At 36.4% G+C, this 22,827-nt stretch overlaps 1 pseudogene; it reads right to left on the bottom strand.

The window, feature by feature from the left end:
* The window catches only part of LOC102486442 (uncharacterized), a 199,235-nt pseudogene that overhangs the window by 3,766 nt on the left and 172,642 nt on the right, over positions 1-22,827 (bottom strand).

The raw sequence follows: 22,827 nt of genomic DNA, 5'->3' as shown, positions 1-22,827 counted from the left end.
ACTTCTTAAAATCTGTTAATCTTACCTGATGACTGGATAAACCTATTCTAGTTGACAACCCACAGACCTTACCCTACACTTACAGCTTGCACCTTCATTGCCTAAGTTTGTGGTCCTTAGTCTGTGTCTAAATTCTGAGAACTGCAAGATACCTGATAATGACATTGGTGTCAGCTTACACGCTATTTTTATTTTTATTTCTGTGTATGAGAGCCCTTGCTTGTGAAAGCCCAACTGGGCATTGGTAGCCATCAAAACTCTTTAGTCCTTCATCATAGCAGGACTTAACAAAGGGATACCCTCCAGTTTGAGGACAGATATCTGTGTTTCTTCTTTACAACAGTTTTATGGCACGGTGGCAATAACCTGCTATTAAAAGAAACACTTTCTCTAAAATTGTCAAGCAATGAGTCTTATAACTCTAGGAAAAACTAATTCAGAAATTTCTGGACCACAGATTTTTGTTTGTTTGTTTGTTTGAGAGATCTTTTGCTATATATTGCAAGCAGTCACTAGAGAGACAGATACGAGAGACAGAAAGTGAGAAATCACTCCTGGGGGTTCGGAGGGTAGCCATGCCGTAATTTCTTCTTATCCATATTCCTCTTGGGATTTCGGATATGTTCATACATGTGCCTGGAGTGAATTTCAAGTCATTGGGTCCAGGACTTGAATTGTGGTTGGCCATGTATGAGTTCAGCACCTTAACCATCACACCATCTTCTGGCCCCTCACAGATGCTTTTTAATTACTGAGTTTAATTTCTTTGATTTTATTGAACCATGTGAATGGTATTTTGTGAATTTAGAAAAATTATTATTATTATTATTTTAATTTTGTCAGAGCATACATGCCCTTGCTGAAGTGTGAGAGAGGGAAAGTATAAAAGCATCCCTGTGGGATACTGTCATGCCATAATCCCTTTTCCTCCACTTCTCCCTCCTTTCAGAACTTTGGGCACACACACTCACACACACACACAGTGTGTTTTTCAAACCACTGGGTCTGGGACTCAGAAATCAGCCATGCTAGCCCAAAAAATAGTTTTTAAAGAGTCCTTGGGCTTTATCACTCTGACAAAAAAAGTTTTGGGCTATAAAACAATTAGGATTTCTTTGGAGTAGGAAAAGGAAGTTCCAGTATGAGTCATAGATTATTTTGCAATCTACTAACTATGTCCTGGACTCTTTCCGGAGAGATATAATAGTCATAGAGGAAGTTAACAGCTTTAGACTCTTACTGCTCCTTAGTTACTGATCTGCAGAGTGGTATAACGAAAAGAACATTGGAATTGGAGTTAGGAAACATGAGTTTTCAAGCCCTCATCCTACCACTAAAAGTAACCAATTACCTCTAATTTGTAAAATCATTACTATGTGATAGGCACTGTTCTAGATAATTTGCATATATATATTACAGATGAATATTTCAAAATTTTCATTAGTAATAATGCAACTCTTATTATTGATGTACTTCAATTGTACTTTGGGAATATCCAAAATATTACCTCCCCCACTGGCCATAATCAAAATGGTTAAGCACGCATTTCCTTATATTTTATTTTTTTAAAAAAAGTTTAAAAAAGGAGATTGCTTTAAAATTGTTAGGAATTGCAAATGCCTAGGGTTTTCTATTTATCATGTAATGATAAGTCTTGAAGTACGTATTTCTAGGATGTTACTAAAAATATTGCTCAAAAACATTGTCAAAAAAACAAGATTGATTTTAGCTTTCTGCTGTGCCATCCTTATTATTTATTCATACTCCTAGTTAGGTATGACTAGTTCTACATGTCAGCATCATATCAATGCCCAAGGCAGGAAGAAGAGGAGAAAGACAAAATAGCCATAATAAGTAGGTCTTTAAAAAAAATCAAGAAAAATAACAGCTTATCTATAAGTCTCACTGACTTGATTTCTCCTTATATCTTACTGATTTTTTTTAAGTATAAATGAAATCTTAGTTATTGGACTCCAGACAGGTAAAACAAGATTTCACCTAAAATAAAAAGCCACCTTGAATTTTATTCAAGTTCCACAATAAGAAAGAATTAGTTCGTGAATATTTGTATAAGCAATTAAAACTGCTTACTACTACACTGTGAGAACAGGAAAATAATGCAACAACTCAAGACACTGAATTTTATCTTCTAAAGTTAAACTATGGAAGAGAAAAAAATGTGTCCTATAGCGTGTATGTTTCTGTGTGTGTGCACATGCACGCAGATACAAATTCTTGGACCAGATTAAAAAAAATTTCATAAGGTAAATAATGTTAAAGAGGAAAATCACATAACAGAAAGAACTTAAGCCCTAGTAAGAGAACGCCTGTCTTTTGCCAGCACGATAAAAACCACTTACAAACCACTTTTAATCCAAATTCACTATCTATTGAGAGACAATGTGGGGACAAGAGTCAACACCTTCTCATAGATTGTCCATCAGGATGGCTGTTTATATGGGTCTGAAAATTGTTTATAGATCTCCATCAAGCCACATGGCCCACTCCCCATTGGTTACTTACCACACAGACATTGTACATTCAGTACATTCAGGAAAGTGAAGACCCCAATGTGTAATCAACACGGGATTAAATTAAATCAACTTGAGGCTGTTCCATTTCTCCCAAGTTCAACCTGATGACAGAATACATTATTATAAAAGACTTTTCTCATTTACTTCTCACCACCCTATGTGAATGATAGACACCATTATGGAGATCATTTTATAAAAAGAAAACTAAGGCCTAAGAGTTAGAAAAGTGGAAGTAAAGGTTGGCATTCATTACATCACACATGCTACATATGTGAAATAGCATGCTAATCTTATGCTACATTGCACACATGGGGTTCAGTTTATTCTCTGTCAGTGTTATAGTGGAAATAGATTACTTTGAAACCTTTGTTAAGTCTTATAAAAAAAAAAAAACTATATTCATGACACAGAGGCTGACTGGCACAGTCCTGCATGACAAGAGACCATGACCACTCATAAGAGGCATAATGAGACTTGTCTAACCTCTAAAATTTTTCATCAGAGTGCCTCTATGTGGAAGAAGGAAAATGGGAAGGAAAAATGAGTTAAAAAAGTGCTCCAAAAACAATAATAGCTCTGTCATATTTAAAAAACAGCATAAGATGGAACTAAATCTTTTTTTGTGTGTAGCATTCATGGCCAATATAACATTCTTTTGCCTAGTTTATATTCTTAAGCTCTTCTGCAACACGTCAAATGTCTACGCTTCTTACTGACAATAGTGAGAAATACAACTTACTATAATTCCTGGGTCTTGGTTGGGAAATTAGGGCAAATCACTTGTAAATGCAATGTACAGTTTTTCATTTGATCCTTTTTACTTATTTTTCATGTTTTTGTAAACTATATGTACCTAATTATTTTTAATACTTCAAGGGAACCAGCAGTTAGCGTAATGGCTATGTCGCTGGACTCCCACGTAGTGGACCTCGGTTCACGTCCCGGACCCGGTGGCTTAAAACTCATGCTGGGTGCGTGTGCGTGCGTGCCCAAGATCCTGAGAGCAGAATGGAGGAGAAAGGATTGCAGCGTGACCATCCCCCCCGGGGCGTGATTTCTCGCTTTCTGTCTCTATGTCTCTCTCTGTCTGTCTGGCGAGCGCATGCTGCCTATAGCAAAAACCTCTCAAAAAAAAGAAATACTTTAACACATATGCTAGAGAACAGCCTCTTAACCATGCATTTTCTGATCAAAGAAAAAACAGTCAGAAGAGTTTATTGACATTGAAATTGTAAGACTATTCAGTGATATTCTTAACCACAAGTATTACTATCATTCTCTCTAAACAATAGAAATGCTAATAAAATATTTTTTCCTTGACTTCTTTGTGAAGGAAACATACCAGTGGACAATAAGGGTAATCTATTTATGAAACATGGAGTAGCTAAGATATAAATTGAGGTTGTAGATTTTTTATTCTTCTTCACAGAGGTCATTCGAATTCAGAATGATGGCTTACAGGGACCAGCAGTTAGCATAATGGCTATGTTGCTGGAGTTCCACGTAGTTGACCGCAGTTTGCGTCCCGGACCCGGTGGCTTAAACTCAACTCACGCTGGGTGCGTGTGCGTGTGTGCCTAAGATCCCGAGAGGAGAATGGAGGAGAAGGGATTGCGGCGTGGCCATCCCCCCTGGGGGGGTGATTTCTCGCTTTCTATCTCTCTGTCTCTCTCTGTCTGGCAAGCGCAAGCACCCTATAGCAAAAAAAAAAAAAAAAGAATGATGGCTTAAAAGAAAGAACCTCGTTAAAAATGAAATAAATGATCTTAGTAACATAAGGTAAAATGTGTTCAGTTATTTCATGTATTTCAATCACTTTAACTTCAGCTCTGGATATTTTTTCTTGACAAATATTTGACATTCCCTCTTTTTAAAAATGTGGTATATAAAACAAGGTGTTTCAGGGATCTATTTTTCAAGTAAAGTCTAATAAAAAAAATTGACAGAAAATTCAGTAACAGAAGACTTCGCCATGTTCTCTTCCTAACTAAAAATACATTGATACTTTTCTAGAGCCATTAACTGTCTGTCGACTAAATTAATCCTTCAAAAATTCTGGAGTAGAGAACCAGCAGTTAGTGTAATGGCTATGTCATTGGACTCCCATGTAGTCGACCACGGTTCGCATCCTGGACCCAATGGCTTAAAACTCACGCCGGGTGCATGTGCGTGCATGTCCAAGATCCTGAGAGGAGAATGGAGGAGAAGGGATTGCAGCGTGACCATCCCTCCTGGGGGGTGATTTCTCGCTTTCTGTCTCTCTGTCTCTCTCTGTCTGGCGAGCGCACATGCCCTAGAGCGAAAACCTCTCAAAAAAAAAAAAAAATTCTGGAGTCAGTTACCTTATATACCTAAATCTGTCATTTAATATAAAGTTATTGAAAACATTATCCAAAGAGCATATCATGAAGAAGTACAATGATGTCCTATTTGTTCTAACAGTCAAAAACAAATTTCTGCTTCCTTTAAATGGCTTGGTGCCAACTAGAATACCTGGCATATAAAAGACATAAAATAAAATTAGAATGAATAAATACGGACTGACTATATTTGCTCACTTAATCCACAAAATTGTAAGCTGACGTAAGTTCTATGATTATCAGTGTTTTATAAGTGAAGAGATTGAGATTCACTGATCAAACAGCGTGGACAATACATTTTGGTTTAAAATTGAGGTAGTCTGACCCCAGAGCCTGCCTCCATCACTATTATTTCCTGATGTCTTAGTTAGTTTTGTGCTGCTATTACAGAATACCATAAACTGGCGAGAACCAGCAGTTAGCATAATGGCTATGTCGCTGGACTCCCACATAGTCGACCGCGGTTCGAGTCCCAGACCCAGTGGCTTAAAACTCATGCCGGGCGCGTATGTGTGTGTGCCCAAGATCCCAAGAGGAGAATGGAGGAGAAGGGATTGTGGCATGACCATTGCCCCCTGGGTGGTGATTTCTCACTTTCTGTCTCTATGTCTCTGTCTATCTGGCGAGAGCATGCTCCCTATAGTGAACACCTCTCCAAAAAAAAAAAAAAAAATAGAATACCATAAACTGGGTAATTTATATGAACAGAAATTTATTGTCTCACAGTTCTGGAGCCTAGAAAGTTCAAAATTGAGGGGCCACATCTGGTATGGATCTTCTGGCTGTGTCATTCCCTGGAAAAAGTTCAAAGAGAGCTAAGGAAGACCAGAATCATGCTTTTATAAGGACTGTCTCTTGAGATTATCAACTTACTTGGAAATAAAGGCATTAGTCCACTCATGAGGGTAGCTTTCTCACAGCCTAATCACCTTTCTCTAGGGCCCATCTCCCAATTATTGTTACTGTGAGAATTAACTTTTTAATACATGGTTTTGAGGAGATAGTCAAATCATAGCAACGGCACACTGGTATTTGTAGCCATTTTCAGAGAATATTTTATTTGATTTTGAGTTCTAGTAGTGTGCATGACCTATTAAGAGATGGATAATGTATAATCTTATTAAGTAAAATATCACTTCAACATAATAAATTTTATAGGCACTCTTTAGCTAACTACAACATCAACCAAATGTACATATAAAATTTTCAACTAGTCCACTCTATTTTATCCATCCTCATAATACCTTCTCCAGATGGTTAATACCCTCATACTTACCTTCCACTTCTCAGAAGTAGCTTTTTAACTATTCTCAGGCTAAAACCGTTACACATCAAGAACCATACATGAGCCATGGCCTCCTGACCAATTGTAGCTCTCAGTGCAACTGCTCTGCCAAGAGAACAAGAGCTGTATCCAAGTACATCTGGGAGACTGTCTCCTGGAGTTAGTCAGAGAACTTGACACACCTGGCATAGACCTGTGATAAGGGTAGAATTAGAAACTAACAGAATATATTGGAAAATATATTTGAATTCCAAAAAAATATATGTCTATGCAGGGGAATGGGCTGAAAGCACCCTAAGGCAAAAAGCACTCTGTCACTGAAGGCATTTAATCGGTGACTTGGCTACCCCTTGGCAAATGTATTGTAGAAACAACTTAAGTATTCCAAATGAGCGAATTTTTTTTGAGAGTTTTTTTTCTATAAAGTGTGTGTGTTCACCAGAAAGACAGAGAGACAGAGAGATAGAAAATGAGAAATCACTCCCCAGGGAGGATGGTGACACCATAATCCCTTCTCCTACATTGTCCTCTCGGAATTTTGGGCATGCATGCACAGAAGCCTGGCATGAGTTTAAGTCACTGGGTTCAGGACTTGAACGGTCGACTACATGGGAATCCAGCGACATAGCCATTATGCCAACTACTAGTCCCAGAATTTCTTTCTTTTTTTTTTAAGAATTATACATTTTAACTTATTACCTTTACTTACAAAAAGCACAGGAGTTGTAAGTTTTCAGGGTTAAAAAGGTAAAAGAAAACCTCTAGAGGGCCAACAGATGGCATGGAGGTTAAGGCACGGAATCCCACAAGCCTGGCTGCATGGTTTAAATCTCAGATCTTGTGGCTTAAAAATCATGCTGGGTGCATGCATGCTCAAAATCCCAAGGGAAGAATGAAAGAGAAGGGATTGGTGCAAGGCCATTCCACCTGGGGATGATTTCTTCCTCTCTTTCTCCCCCTCACCCTCTGTCTCAGACAAGCCCATACATCCTATAACAATAACTTAAAAAAATAAAAAAAGGTAAATCTCTAGGAAAAAAACAGTCAAATTTTAGTACCTTATAATGCCCAGGGTGGGAACCGTAAACTGGGACAATTCAGTGATGCTGTCTTTGATATACATGCTGGTTTATTTATGAACTGGCACAGTAATAAAATGATTAGGGTAAGTATTCAAACTACTGCTGTAAATGCTAATGTAGCAATGTACTCTGTTTTATAGATAAAAGTGAAATTAGATTCTCGCTACATATGTGGCATGATAAAAATAAGCTATGGCAACTCAGTCCCACTACGACACAGATTCATTCAATTTCAGTTCCATTAGAGAGAGAGTGAAAGTCATATATATACGTGTGTGTGTGTGTGTGTGTGTGTGTCTATGTGTGTGTGTGTGTCTGTGTGTGTGCGTGTGTGGATCCATTGCTATTATTTCTACATGTTTCTTTAAAATTATACTCAAATGTCAAAGGAATATGAGTTAAGACCTAAATAAGACCAACTTTTGTTTATTTGTTTATTTGTTCCATGAGAGAGAAAGGGACACAACACTCCTGCAGGGTCCTGACACTGCAATTTACCCAGCTCTCAGACAGCTTCAGATCATGGGCTAGCACGTGCCTGATAAGCTCAGGGAAGTCTCTGGCCTTGAATCAGAAATCTTCCCATGTGTCACTGCCTTACAGAGTATCATGCTTTACCACCATGCCACCATCTTGTTCCTATTTATTCATTTATTTTTCCATTTTTGTTGTTATTGGATTATTAACTTGTTTTTGTTGAGATGTTTATCTCTGGAAAATATGTCTGACTAGTAGCACGGTGACTTTTACATAGATTTAGTGAATTATTCACTATGTAAAAGTCACCTTTTTTCAAAGGTAGAGTAATTTTTTGCTGATTGTAATTTTATTACCTGTCTTGGCCTGGTCAAGCTGTTATAAAAGAATATCATAGACTGGGGGGATTATAAAGAAGAGAAATTTATTTCTCATACTTCTAGAGACTGGGAAGTCTCTAGATTGGGCAATGGCAGATTCAGTGTCTTAAAGAGGTCACTTCTGGTTCTTAAACAGTCATCTTTTTTGCTAAGTCCTGACATGAGAGAAGGTCTATGAAAGCGGAGAACGTGGCTCCTTGTTCATAACTCACTTCTAGCATTTCCTATAGATTGTTGAAGAGAGGCCTGACCAAGGCATGACTTGGCATCATGCTGATCTGGAGAAAGGCCATTCTCTATTGAAACTGAAGATTTTACATCTTGGTGAAAGGTAAAATAAAAGTAAGCTAAAAGCTTCATATCTAATTTCAGCTCACTCCATATACTTCCCTTCTGATAAGGAGAGAGAAAATTCTAACATGTCAGAAAAAAAAAAATCCATTGTTAGTATAGTTTTTTCTTTTTTCTTTTGTTCTTTTTTTCATAAGAGAAAACGAGATAGAAGGACTCCTGATGGGGTCTTGCCACATTATGCCCTTCCTCATATTCCTCCAGCCAGCCAAGACTACAGTTCAGGTGAGCCCAGGATCCAAATCTTGGGCTTTCCTGAGTGGGATCAGTATGATGCAGTGGCATTCTATTATACCACTAATACCACTTTGGCCAGACTAGAATTACTTAATACAATTATTTAAATTATGTTTAAAACTTAATTATTTAAATGTAATTATTTAAATTAATTTTTTTTCTCAGAATATTTTATGCCACTTTTTTTTTCATTGACAAAAGGATATTTCTCTAAGTTCACAGGGAAGCTTTGGGTGATATCGAATCTGTGTTTGCCTATTTCCTGAGGAAACATGTTGTACTCTACAGTCTTGGCAAAAACATCATTAACCTTCAGATAGTACTTTATGGGGGGAAAATGTGTAGAAGCTTTCCCTTTTGACAAGCATAACAAGGTAACCAGAAGGCTTTCCTATTATACCCACAGTCATTAATGAACTGAATTGCAAACACAAACGTATTCTGAATCCTGTGGATATAAAGCCATTTCTGGCACTCTTTGCTTTATAAATAATCAGCATTTCTTGATGCCAAATGTTCTGAATGACAATGGCAGTTTCTGGGCTTCATTTTCAGCACATTTGAACAACATGGTCTCTAACAGTGACCTTTCCTCTTGCCCTGTTGCACAATTGCCACATCTTTCAATCTGAAGACAGAGAATTTGATGATTCAGCAAAAGTATATTGATCTGTACAAGGTGCTCTGCTAATCCTTGGATATTTTTCATTTTTTAGTCAAGTTCTTTTTATATATATATATATATATATAAGACAAGGTCATTACTATCTCCAAAATAATTATAAATATATATTTGCAATTCAATATGATGAATGTCATGATTAAGACATTTGTGGTATTTAAGGAACAGCAGCACTGTAAAGGGAAGAGTGAGAGCTTTGTAAAGAGGATGTTTTGCTTTCCCCCCTCCATCAGTATCTTGGAAATAATGTGTTTGTTTATTTGCTTGTTTGTTTTTATTGAGGAAAAGGATTACTGTTTGTTTTTTTTTTTTTCATATGTAGTTTTCCTTATAATGAAAAAAAGCCTAACATACTCTCAGGATTTGTAGCTCACCCTTCCAGCCCTCAGTCTGGAGTTATAATTCCATTCAGGCTACCTAAGGCAGAATCTTACATTGACTGAGTTCCTGGCCCTTCCAGTTTTCCCTCCCACTGGGATAGGAATGCTGAGAACTAGGTACATGGTGATTTAGCCTCCTTCTTTGGATTAAACGTGGTCTGATCCATGCTTGGCTACTGTCAGCTTTGTTCTATTTCAGCTCCAGTTTTTTAGGTCAAAGACAAACTATAAAAAGTCAGAGCTGTTACTTCCAGCAGCTTCCTTTGAAATGTTTCTCATGGGTGCTCTTCCTAGTCTCTGGACATTGACTGTGCACCCACATCTTCCTATATTTGTCCATCTGAAAGGATGACTTATTTGCATGTCTGCCATGATTGCTGATTTATAATCTCAACAAGATATTGATCCTCTGATTACTCTGAATACTCCTCAAATCAAATTTTAAAGAAGAAAGGAAAAAAGTGCTTACACTTAAAGGAAATAGCACAGTAGTGCTCAAAATCATTGAACCATAGATATTTGCCTTTGCCAGGGCTTTGACTGGAATATCATATCTGAAGATATGACCAGAGATCTAAGACACTAAGGTAGATCTCAAGAAAGCCAACAGAAGCTCTTGGAAAGATTGCCTAGCACCATAAACAGTTCTGCCTAGCAGGTAAGTAAAGAATGTCACTTCCTGACAAGGCCAAAAAACTTTGAAGTACAGGTACTTAAAGGCACAGTCAGATGATGAATTCCTGACTTGACTCAGTAGTCTTGGGAGGCTTTTTGAAGAATCTAACCTGAAGCTGCTTATAAAAAGTTATAGCAAAACCAACTAAATCAATTAGTATTCTTATGGGGCTTTGTGCAAATAACAGACCAAATTGAGATTAAACTTACTTTTTTGTAAGTAAATTAGTTTATGCCTCTTTGGTAAAAGGGAGGAATAGAGTGATAAAAAATGTTTCAGAAGAAAATTACAGAGTACTTGTCACTAGATTTTAGCTTTGCCCAATATATGTGTGTGTATATATATATATATATATATATTTAGTTTGTAACATTTACCTACTGTTTGAACAGAATCCTAACCTTTTCCTGGCTTTAGGTCTTGAACAGTTTTCCTAATACTTTTTTTATTTTGATTTATTAAAGATATAACTGCTTTTCTTAAAATTAAAAAAAAAAATCCATCGAACAAAAAACAAAAATATCCAGGGAAACCTACTTAATGACTGCAATAAACTATATAGCCTCAGCTAGGTGCTACTTTATAGAATGTTCATTCTACTCACTAAGTTTTATGTGTAAAGTCAGACATCTTCTAGATATGTTTGCTATTAAAAGTATTTAGTTAATTAAGATCTTTTGTGAATTAATAAAATGTATGTGTGTGGGAAACATGGAAAGCAACTGTAGATACAAGGGACAAAAAACTTTTAAATATAGTGTGGGAGGGTGGAAATGACAGAGGGTGAGAGGGAGAGAATCAAATAAGGGGGAAAAAAGAGAGAAACAAAATATATAAGAAGAAATGGGAAAATTATTTGTTGATGATAATATGTATGGAAATATCTGTGAGTGTATTCTGGATGGGAAAACTCATTTTGTGTGCTGTAATGATATACAATGAGTTAATGTAAAGCAAATAAATATAAAATTTTAAAAAGTTTTAAAATAGAAAAGAAAAATAAATAAAGAAATAGGAAGAAGTTCAGTAAGAGTGAACAACAGTAAAAGCCAGGCTGATCAGATGTGTGTACCGACAAATGATTTAAGCTCTATAAACAGATGTAATAACACTAACAACATGAGTTCACTGTGAGGCTTAAAGAAGATGATACGTTCAGTGCCACGAATATAAATGGCATTCTTGTTATTTTATTGGTATGTATGAGAGACCATACACTACTATGGAAGCATCATGATGGTATAACCAGTTTTATTTTTAAAAAAGTTTTACCTCCATTTGTGATTTAGAATTGCCTTAACTACTTAGTCGTTTCATGCTCACACATTAATTTCACTACATTTCTAATTATAGTTTAAATCTATCTATATACAGGATATGCTAAGAGTAGGAACTCAGGCCATTATTTTATCTAAACTATGTGGCCCCATCTCTCTTCACATCCTCATCCCACTCCCTCGATTTGGTTTTGGTTTCCCAGATATCTCACAACGCAGTTCATCATCACATATCTTTTTTTTTTTTTATTTTTTATTTTTTGAGAGATTTTTTCACTGTAGGGCGCGTGTGCTCGCCAGACAGACAGAGAGAGACAGAGAGACAGAAAGCGAGAAATCACCCCCCAGGGGAGATGGTCACACCGCAATCCCTTCTCCTCCATTCTCCTCTCGGGATCTTGGGCACGCACGCACACGCACCCGGCGTGAGTTTTAAGCCACTGGGTCCGGGACACGAACCGCGGTCGACTAAGTGGGAGTCCAGCGACATAGCCATTACGCTAACTGCTGGTTCCCCATCACATATCTTTTCAACAGGAAGTCACAATCCATCCTGTACTTTTCATTCCTTCTACTATCCATGATTTATGTATTCATTAAACACTTCTGTATTAGGTAGCTGCTATAGGTATTATTCAGGTGCTAGGGACTAAACAAAAGTCCCAGCCTTCCTCAAATACATACGTTATTTTAATGTATGGAAAAGAAAGATAAACAAATCACTGAAAATATATCAAGTACTAAGAAGTATTATAAGCAACCAAAAAAACTTGATTAATGAGGTAGATTAAAAGATAGCATATCAGTTTGTCATATAGTATTTCTCTTTAGCAGATGTGTTTTTACTTCACATTTAATAATAGCCAGATTTTGGATTGAGTTAACTCAACTCTCTTGAACTGTGCTATGTGCTCAAGACTAACTTGAAACTACGTGTGGGCTTTAGTAAAAACAAGTTCACATTTTACACCCACTTAAATGTCTAATTATTAAGAAAAAGGTACGTAACTAAGTTACTAAGTTTAAATGGCACCATTAGTTCATGCCTTGGAAAGAAACTTAAGACTCTAAGGGAAAAAAAAAAAACACTGTTTTATAATATTTAACAAAATTTTAAATTTATCTAATTTGGTTAAATTGGGAAGAAGTACAATTTAGGAATTCTCAAAATCCTAATTAAATACTTCAACATCTATCTAACTAAATGTTGAAAATGAGTTAAATTTTAATAAGAATTAGTCTAAGTCTTATTAACTGTAGATGTACTTAATTATAGCAATGAGTGTCCTATAATATTTACATGTAGTACTATAGAAATTTTTCCTAATTTCTACCATTTGAAATCAGTCCAGTTTAGAAATCAATACTTTTGTCTGTTTTGTGGTTGGCTGGTTTATTTTGTATAGGCTAGAACAGAGAATTGCACCATAATTTCATTGAAACAATGTTTGAGCATCACTGTTAGCACCTACATTTTAATTTCTAGTTCCCATTCCTTACTAAAAGGAACCAGAGATCCTGAAAGATGTGACTAATTTTATGACTAAGCTAGGCAAAGCACATGGGCCAGAGAATCATAATGTATACTAAGATATATATCTATACATATTGATATATCTAGATATAGCTATATATCTGTAGTTATATAGATATATCTATCTATATATGCTTCATTTCCTTAAATATTACCTCCAGTTATGACCCAGGTGATTCATACATATATGAAGGCAAGATAAAATAATATAGAAGCCAACTTGAACAGGCTTTCACAAGCTAAATCAGGGAAAATGTGTGTACATTCCAAAATAAAAATTGTAATGGGTTACAGCCTACTTGGAGCAGAATGCCAGCTAACAAATAACCATTTTCTAACTATTGTATACTAAAAGTTAATTCAGGCAGGAATGATGAATGCCCAATGAGAAAAGGTGAGGAGAGACTAGAAATTGAGAGTGTATCTTCATAATCTTAGAGAACCTCCTCACAAATTTCTTGCCTGCAATTTCAAGGTTTCTAGTTTTATAAAAACTAGACAGTCAATGTGAGAGACAGAGACAAAGAGAAACTGGCCCTGGGGTAGTGATAGAAAGATAATCAAGTTATCTCTTGTTAATCAGGAAGCCAACTTGAAACTTGAAGACCAGTAATGTTTGGTTGATTTCCATCCTGTTCAATTATGTTCAAATATGTATGAAAAGAAGATAGTAAATTGGTATGGGGGAAAGATTTTAGTAGTCATTTTGTTAGCCATTTAATTTCCCACATGAGAATATTGGAGTTCAAAAAAACTATAATACTTGGGACCAGCAGCCGGTGAAAGATTATGTTGCTGGACATCAACTGCAGTTTGAATCCTGGATTCAGAAACTTGAAACTCATGCCAGTGTGTGTGCATGCATGCCCAAAATCCCAAGAGGAGAATGGAGAAGGGATTGCGGTGTGGTCATCCCCACTGGGAGGTGATTTCTCATTTTATGTCTCTTTGTCTCTCCAGTGAGCACAAGTGCTTTATATGGAAATCTTTTTTCAAAAACAAACAAACAAATGGAAAATTATCGATGATAACATGTATGATTAAGCCACTATACAGTATATTCAGCATGGGAAGTCACATTTTGTATGCTGTGATGATGCTCAGGGAATGAATCTAAATTAATTAATTAATTTTAAAAATGTTTCAGAAGAAAAAAATAGTAATAAATTAAATAAATAAATATTTTTAAGAGGTTTTCGCTAAAGGGCGCGTGCACTCGCCAGACAGACAGAGAGAGACAGAGAGACAGAAAGTGAGAAATCACCCCCCAGGGAGGATGATCACGCCACAATCCCTTCTCCTCCATTCTCCATCTTGGGCACGCACGCACACGCGCCCGGCGTGAGTTCTAAGCCACCAGGTCCAGGACATGAACTGCGGTCGACTACGTGGGAATCCAGTGACATAGCCATTATGCTAACTGCTGGTTCCCATAAATAATATTTTTTAAAGGTTAAAAAAAACTGTAATACTTGACCATTTCAAATAAGTAATCAGTGGAAGAGCTGAGACTAAAAATTACATGTGCCTTATAATAAAGGGTTAAAATAATGTTGACATTTTTAAAAAATCCAGTTTGGTTAGAGATGTAATTATTCCAGTCTTGTATATCTTCTTTCTTTTAACTAAACTGACTTCCATATATATGGATTTTCTTAGACAAATTTAGTTGAGATTAATGACTCCATTACTTTTGACATCTAAAGCCCATCATTATGCAAATTTTCATATGTTTATAGAAATACAGACTGATTTTTTTGTTATTGTTGATATTTACCCTTAATAGTCTCAACAGTTAATCAAAGCTGCAGAATAATGAAGCAGATTTGACTTTTTAAAAAAAAGTTTCTTAATTTATAAATATTTTCCTGGGTATAGAAACATAAATGTATTCTTAATCATATACTAAAACAAAAAAAAAGAAAAGAAAATTAAAACAAAGACAAAAAATAAATCCTGGAATATTTTAAGTTTGCTATATGGCCCCGTATTACTTTATTTCAAGAATGAGTGGAATATTCTGACCTTTATATTTGATAATCATGATTAACATATTATGAACATTAAAATATGACCAATAAATTGTTTTTCTTGGATACTATTGTTTGTAATAAATATTTATAAGGTTTATCTATTCTTCTTTTTTTTTTTTTTTGAGAGACTTTTTGCTATAGGGTGCGTGCACTCGCCAGACAGACAGAGAGAGACAGAGAGACAGAAAGCGAGAAATCACCCCCCAGGGGGGATACCCACACCGCAATCCCTTCTCCTCCATTCTCCTCTTGGGATCTTGGGCACGCACGCACACGTGTCCGGCGTGAGTTTAAACCGCTGGGTCCAGGACCCAAACTGTGGTCAACTATGTAGGAGTCCAGCAACATAGCCATTATGCCAACTGCTGGTCTCCCATGTGACTACTTTTGACCTAAAGTATGTAAATAAAATTTGAGGGAACCAACTGGCCACATAGGTAATGAATTCACAAACTTGTTTCTCATTTGCATCTACTCTAATTAAATTATTTGGTTATATGACATGGAAGAGTTTAAAATCATAGTCCTCGTTTTGTGAAAGGTGATTTTCAGTTCAGAATATCAAGTTCTTTAAGTCTATTCTACTGAAAGGGTTCAGTTTGACTCATCACCATTAACATCATTTATTCAAATCACATTCATTGAATCAGAGTTCAAAATGCTGAGTGAGGAGACAAAGATAAGACAGAGGCACAGCCCTCCTAAAGCTCATCATCAAACAGCTATGTCAACAAAGCAAACCAACAGGGACACGGAGCATCATGCCTGCTCTAAGAGCGAAGATCACTGAGATAACCCAAAGAAGGAATACTCAACTCAACATGAGAAGAGAAAGAGAGATAGAGTAAGGACAGGGTGTTGAGAAAAGATGGAAGAGACTAAATAAATACCTCAGGCTCAAATATAATCTGTTAGCAAATTTCCAATGGCAGTAAGGCAGTTCACTAAGATTGATCTTTCTAATACAGAAAGAAAGAAGAGTCTCTTGGGAACTACAATTTAGCAAGACACAATAAAACTTGCTTTTTAAGAGCTTCACTATCATAATATACCTGTGAGTGTTTTAATAGGGCCTGAGACCATGCATTTTTGAGCTTCTACACAACATAGCAAGAAACCTTAGAAGTTGACATATATTCAATAGATTTGTTAAACCATCATTGCCAGGAAGAGTATTTTTTTTAGATCCAACCTAACAATCCTAGCTAAGCACTTGAACACAGGTGCTTCACTCTTTCTTAACTGACAATCTTGGACAGTGTAGTGGACCAACTCAAAAACAGGGGTAATATTGTCCTTGTTGTGACATCCTCTCTTCTGTTTTCAAATATATCTGATGATGCTTAAAATTATTACTAAATCAAAATGTCTAGACACAGATGTCTATGGCATCAGCTCAGGTAAAAATATACCAAGTACTGTTTATTTCTCTAAAGGGAAGAGTATTTATTTATCATCAAGTTTTTGTTTATGGTTTTTTGTTATTTATTTATTTTTTTGACAAGGAGCATGTGTGAGAGAGAGGGAATAAAAGAATGAGGGAGAGAGAAGCACCCTCAACAGGAACTCTTCATTACTACAATCTTTCCATTTCTGGCTCTCCAGGCATACATGATCTTGGGCACTTGTGCATAAGTTTGGCATGTCTTTAAGCCAATCCAGGATCCAAATCTGCAGTCAGCCATATGGCTTCTGGTCTTACAGGACACCTGTGCCATAGCTGTACTTCAGTGTCTGGGCCACCAGCAAGTATTTAGATTCTGTCAATCTTTTTATTTCTTCCTGGGATGTCAGTTTCTTTCTACTCACTTTGCAAGGCCAAAATAAAATTCATTCCAAATATATTCCAAAATGTACTGTTGCATAATCCTATAGATGTATAAAAATGTCATTTTGTTGGATAATGAATGTAGAGCCTTTGGCTATATGTACTCATATATATATTTTTTTCACATATATACATATCATATATATATATCTATAGATATTTTCACTTCCTCATATTTTATTGATAAATTATCTAAACATGTCCTAAAATTTTAGAATTATTATTGAATTTTTTTTTTTAACCTGGATGAGACTTGAGAGACAATTTGGCTAAATTCTATATTTCACTTATGAGCAAATGATGGTCTAGAGAGAGGTGGTTATTAGGCAGATTCCTAAAGTTAGAATAGAATAGACTTAAAATATTTTTGTATTCATGGGGCCTTTGAGCCTGCCACTATACCTATATGTGTAAACTCCAACTTGAATTTTCTTTTCTCAAAACGTGTATAATCAGTTTTGTTATAATGATTGTTTTCAACTTACAGATTTGTTCCAACATAACTGACATTTTAGAAATGATTTGAATATCACACAAATTTTGTGTTTGTTTATGCATGATTTCATTCATGAGAAGTGCTAGTTGATGAAGACATTGGCACCCAACTAAACTGAGTCACAATAAATGCACACACCTCGAACATCTACCAGCTACCTCAGTCTACCAATGTCTTATGAACCACATCTATTGTATTAGAGTAGACAGAATAGCAGACCCCCAGATGTCTGTGTTCTAATCCCTGTAACCTGTGAATATATATTGCATAATAAAACTTTGCAGATGTAATTGAGATGACAAATCAATGACTTAAGAAAAACTTATTATCCTGGGTTGTCAAGATGTTCCGATTTAGTCACTTGTACCATGTGCCCTTAAAAGCAAAGGATTCTCTCTTTCCAGAGTCAGAGATGTGAAGCACAAGGAAAGGGAAGTAGGATTTTGAGGGTTTGAAACACAGTTACTGGCTCCAAGGTGCAGGGTTCACATGTAAGGACTACAAGGAAATTTCCACCTATGAGGAAATTAGGGTCTAGCAAATTACTGTAATTAGGTAGACCAGAGGTCTATAGGGGCTAAGGGCAGCCTTCCTCTAACAGCCATCAGGAAAAAAAGGACCTCAATCTGCAGCCCTCCAGAACTGAATTCTTCGACTGAATGATGAAGAGAACTGTCTCTTTCCCAGAGTCTTTAGGAATGAAAACAGTTCTGTTGATGCTTTGATTTTGGAACTTGGCACAGATAACCTGATAAGCCACACCATACCTAGAACTCTGACTCACAGAAACTTCCAGATCTGGGATAATTTCTTCTGATAAAAAGGGAAAATGAATCTACCCTTCCATGTCTGAGTGACAAGTTTTTAGGCAATTTCAGATAACTCTCCTTATAGCATTTCACAATAGTTTACAAACTGCAATCCTCTAAAGACTCATTTTCACAAGCAAACTTCAGAGCTTTTCCAAGGTAAAGAGTCATATTTATTCACTATTTATGGATTTTTTAAACTCTTCTACACATGTGAAGCTGTGCTACCACTTTGTACTATATTCCAATCTTTTTGTGTATGCCATTAATAAAGCTTTAGAACTTTGTGCCCCAACCCAATTTTTGCACAATTTTGCATAACAGAGTGATCTTCAGGAATGAATATGTTTCTGTATGTCTTTCTCTGGATACATGCACATATATGTATATATATATATATTTGCATATATATACACATATACATATATGTATATATGAGGGTGGTTTTCAAAAAGTTCATGGGAAATGAAAGTAGTGTGAAAAATACTATGAATTTCAAGAAGAAATTTGCAGCAAAATAAACTTGTATTTTAATGGAATTTTTTCACAAACTTTTTGAAGTATCCTCACATATATTCCAGATTCTATCTATTATATCTGTGAAATGAGTCCATTGGCTATAATCTGAAGTTATACAATACTAATTTCAGGACATAATTACTCTATATAATGTCTCTCATTTCTAGAGCTTCACAGATGTTCCTCTTTTGAAGCAACCTAATTTTGCTCTCCAATTCTCCTGGAAAATGTAACTTATCCTTCAGATACCTGCAAAGATTTTACATCTTAGATGAAATTGAAAAAGTTAGATATGTTCTATGTGCTTCAGTAGCACTCTCTACTATCCATATAGTGACTTAGCTTAGACCATCTCTTGATTGTTCATTTGCTTTCATATATCCATGATAAATTACAAGCTTTAAGAAGAATGATACCAGGGTGGTGGGTGCCATAGTGGTTAAGGCACTAGATTCCAGATGGCAGATTAAAGTCTAATTCCCAGACCTGGAAGCTTGAAAATCACACAGGACAGGTGTGCATGCATGCCCCAAATCCCTGGAGGACAATTGAGAAGAAGAGATTGCCACATGGCCATCCCCCCCTAGGAGAAGGGGGAGGAAATTTCTCACTTTCCCTCTCACTGTCCTTCTCTGTCTCTCCCTGGTGAGTGCATGCAATCTATAGAAAAAAAAAAAAAAACTAAAAAACAAACAGAATGAGAATGATAATTTTTTTTATGTTACTGTATTGACACTCTGATTTAGAGTCTAACATGTAAGAGCAATCCAATCAATATGTGTTAAGTGAAAATTGAGTAAGTGATTGAACAAAGGAAACAAAAGGTCAAACTTTTGTTTCTTCCTATATTGTCATAATGTATAGGGCTGAGCAGAAATAATAATGCTTCCCTTAAATTGCTGAAATTGTTTATCTCAAAATTCTCTTTCATGCAGATTTTAGAAGTTCTTCACCAAAAATATGATCTAACTCCAATAACAGCAATGTGTGACTTCGGCAGTGGAATGGGGTAAAGTAATCACTGTGAGATAAACATAGAATTAGAAATTTTTCTTATCTCTTTCGGTCAGAATCCAAGGATACTATTTAGTAAAGCTTTATAATTGGTAAACATTGTTTAAAGATAAAATTAGTTCCCTAATTTGGCTTAGTAGCTCTTTAAGGTGGTTGTGATGATAATGAGGCATACCTCAATTTATGAGCAATCTAGGCAGGATAGCTTACTCAACCTGCAAATTACTTGCAAAATATATGAAATGTTTACAGCTCTCATTGAAAATACTGTATTAAAATGTTTCTGGGGTCACATTAAAAATGATTGAATGGTTTTAAAAATCTGTTGGCCTTGTAGTTTGGTGCAGGAGAGAAAAGTAAAATAAACAGGCTGGGTTTTTTGGTAAGTGTTTTTTAGTGTCAATGTGATTAGAGGCCAGAGGCTAGAGGAAAATATAGCATATTATAAAAGACAATAGTCCAGTCTTCACACCCTCAGCTTACTCGGTTGTTGAGAAAGTCATGACATATTTTTCTTTGTTTTATTATGCAAAAATGCATTATGACTTTCCCAATGACCCAATATAATTCTATTACAATCTCAAAAGAATTTCTATGTAAGTAGATGACAGTTCATTGTTTTTGTATTAAGAATATATCTTATGTTTAGAGTTACAAATAGAAAATTTTGTGAGTTAAAAGTGAGAAAAATAAAAATAAAAGGCCCAGTCTTGAGGGTACAAGTAGTCGAGTACTTAACTGTGTGCTGGAAGTCATGAAACTGACTGCAGATTCAGATCCAGAGTCAACCTGAAAACGGAGAGGATACATGTGCACGTGCGCAGGGTTTTCACTAGCTGCAGGCCTGGGGGTAGGGAGATCATGGCTTGCTTGATAAGACCCTATTGGAGGTAGCTGTCTCTGCTCTCAGTCTGTCTTTCTTTCCCTCTTGTGCTCATTCTTTCTCTCATGAATAAAATAAAATTTTAAAAAGGGAAAAATATGAGAAGAAAGGGCCCCTGTCCTTAGATAATGTGTAATATATTTAGCAAAGGACAGAACAAGAGCCTAGGAACAATAGCAGCCAAGAAAGGACAGGGTATGACTAAGAACTGAAGAGTGTGGCAGAAATTCAGAAATACTGCATTTGAAAGCAGAGAGGGAGAACACTGAGGACTGGAATACTCAGAAAGAACACTCTGCTAGGAGATCTCTTTGCTCAGATAAAAAGCATGAAGCCAATGGTTTGTGACTTGGGCAACTGTTCACTGGGAACCCAAATGAGTCAGTCAGCTCACTTTGCATATACCAAACAACCAGCAGCACATAAAAATAAATAAATAAATAAATAACTTTCAGCCATTACTGACCTTGATTAGAATTGAGGCTGGAGCCAAGAAAGAAAGAAAGAAAAGTGGGGTTTCTGTGGTCCAATTCCCTATTCCGCTCATTCTCTCCAGAGTCTGGTTGTGGGCAAGTCTCTGCTTCATCACAGTGCTGGAAACAGTTGCAGCCTTTTAGGTGTGTGATAGCAGCAACCATAAATCAGTGCAAACACATATATACCTGCAAGCAAATAGAGGAGCACAGATGGTACAAGAGAACCTTCCTATATGTCTTGAGCCAGACCCCATTACTCTCTGTTTCATATAATGGCCCTGTTCAGTAACTGTGGACCATCACACTGCACAGATGGAAGAAAGAGTTAGAGGGCTATTGAACATGTGAATTTTCCCAGTGTGTCACAATTACAGAAACATCTGTGCTAAATATTTTCAAGCTGATCCACTATAAAAATTGGCAATGTTCAATAGCACTCAATGACTTCCTTTTCCCTAGTGGGAAAGTTGTCTAATGATTGCATTTTGGGACTACAGCATAAGGCATGTACCTAGGCTGATTGCTTGCTGTTTAAAAGGGCTGCATTTGCATTATGTTGTTTGTAATGTTCTTTCTTTATCCCTCCTCCTTTCTTTTTTGCCTGCAAATGTAAACTGAAAGGGAAATCAAATCATTGACTGTACTTGCCATTGAAATGTTTCCCAGGGCTCAGTTAATGAAATGGCCTGGGCAGGAACAGGGAAGAGGAGAGCAAAAAGGTCTCTTGACAATAATTGTAGACTGTGCTACCAGTTACTTCTGATTATATTGAAAAGGGTGATTGGCTACTACAGCATTTGCTCACAAATGTGCTATTCCATCCGAGGAATTCACTAAGGAACGCAAAGTTCACAGCGTTTTTATGAAATATTTATTGGTTTTTACCTTCAGCAAGCTTGCAGTCTTAGCGCTTTGTAAGCTTTCCGTACATATAAAAGTCCTGTTGTTCTTAGAAAGTGACATTTCTGATTCAGTAGCTCTTTGATATGACACAAATTCTACATTTCTAAGAAGTTCCAAGGGGGTGCCATGCTGTTGGTTTAAAAACTCCATTTGCATGGGAAAGTTCTGGACTCCTGGCAAGATAACGATAGTAATGGTTCAGTTGCTCTTTTCAGTGACAAGACATTTCAAATGTTCTGTTAAAATAACTGGGAGACCATAAGGTTGAGGTGGCTCCTGTGCTCCTGGTTCAACTATAAGCAACTCATTGCAAACAGCAAAACTAAACTTTATGTTAAACAATTAGAGACCACAACTACCACTAACTTTCCAATAGAATGATCCAAATGAGATTATTATTCCATTTTAGCTAATGAAATATTTTCTTTGTCACACTTGAGCATTCACCCTATAAAAGTCTTCTCATTGGGACCAGCAGTTAGCGTAATGGCTATGTCGCTGGACTCCCACGTAGTCTACCGCAGTTCGAGTTCCGGACCCGGTGGCTTAAACTCATGCCGGGCGCGTGTGCGTGTGTGCCCAAGATCCCGCGAGACAAATGGAGGCGCAGG

The sequence above is a fragment of the Tupaia chinensis genome, unplaced genomic scaffold (assembly GCF_000334495.1).
Source record: "Tupaia chinensis unplaced genomic scaffold, TupChi_1.0 Scaffold000265_1, whole genome shotgun sequence".
NCBI classification, from domain to species: domain Eukaryota; kingdom Metazoa; phylum Chordata; class Mammalia; order Scandentia; family Tupaiidae; genus Tupaia; species Tupaia belangeri.
This window is presented reverse-complemented; position numbering and strand designations above follow the sequence as displayed.